A 1,052-nucleotide genomic window follows, 5' to 3' on the forward strand; every position below is an offset into this window, starting at 1 on the left:
AATATAATTTTTGTAATTATACAAGATCTCTCACATTTAACAAACAAATCTACAATATATTATATTCCATTTAATGTAATATATATAACCACTAATAGCCACTGATTGTGTCTAAGTTTAACAGTTTTATCAGTTAAATAGAAAGAAAATATTTGTGAAAATTAATCGATTAATTGTGAATTTATTTTTATGTTAAAAAAAAATTCTCATATAAAAAAAAACAAACAAAAAAAAAAACATTGTATGTTTTTTATGGAATTCCCAGTGACAGATATCACTGGGTTGCAAAAAAAAACTTTTTTTTGAAGATGTCTAGAATTTTTTTAACTGATGATGACATCTGCTGTTCTCTATCAGGTCAGGTTTTTATGTCAACTTGATTTAAAAAAAAAAGATTTTGCCACTAAATCGATTATATTTTTTAATATTAGCGATCGATTTATTTTAGTATTTCTCATATGAAATCGGATTTTAGAGGAAACATTTCATTTTCTAATCCTTTTCATAACCAAAATGATCCACAAGTTGATAAACACTTGTGAAGGTAAATACAAGTAAATGACATGTTTCATCAGCATTGTTCTAAATTCAGGGCTTGAACTTCTTGGAGCTCCAGGAATGATCAGCAGCAGGTTTTTCTCTCTTCAGAGTCCAGCAGTAATCAGCCATCATGACTGCATCCCAGCGTCCCTCATACCTGCTCTCCATCTCTGTCTGATAAAACCAGGTGACTCTAATGTGTTGTTCATAAACCTGGGGCTAAACTTTCTAAATTTAATTCACCTGCAAATATTTACAGCATCAACTAATGAATGTTTCAGAATTTGTTCATTCAAAACAAAAATCTGGATGATACAAGCATGTAAAAAAGTGAATGTGGCGACAAAAAATTTTGACCTCATTGAGCAAAACCAACGTAATATTTGGATTCAGCACATTGCAATTGTCCAAAATCGGCTCAGAAAACTTCACCATGGGTGGTACCAGTGTTGTCAGTGTTGTTTTGCATGTAAAGTCTCTGTCAGATGTTGTTGTCTTTGTCTGAACCATTT

The sequence above is a fragment of the Stegastes partitus genome, unplaced genomic scaffold (genome assembly GCF_000690725.1).
Source record: "Stegastes partitus isolate 25-593 unplaced genomic scaffold, Stegastes_partitus-1.0.2 Scaffold1926, whole genome shotgun sequence".
Lineage (NCBI taxonomy): Eukaryota > Metazoa > Chordata > Actinopteri > Pomacentridae > Stegastes > Stegastes partitus.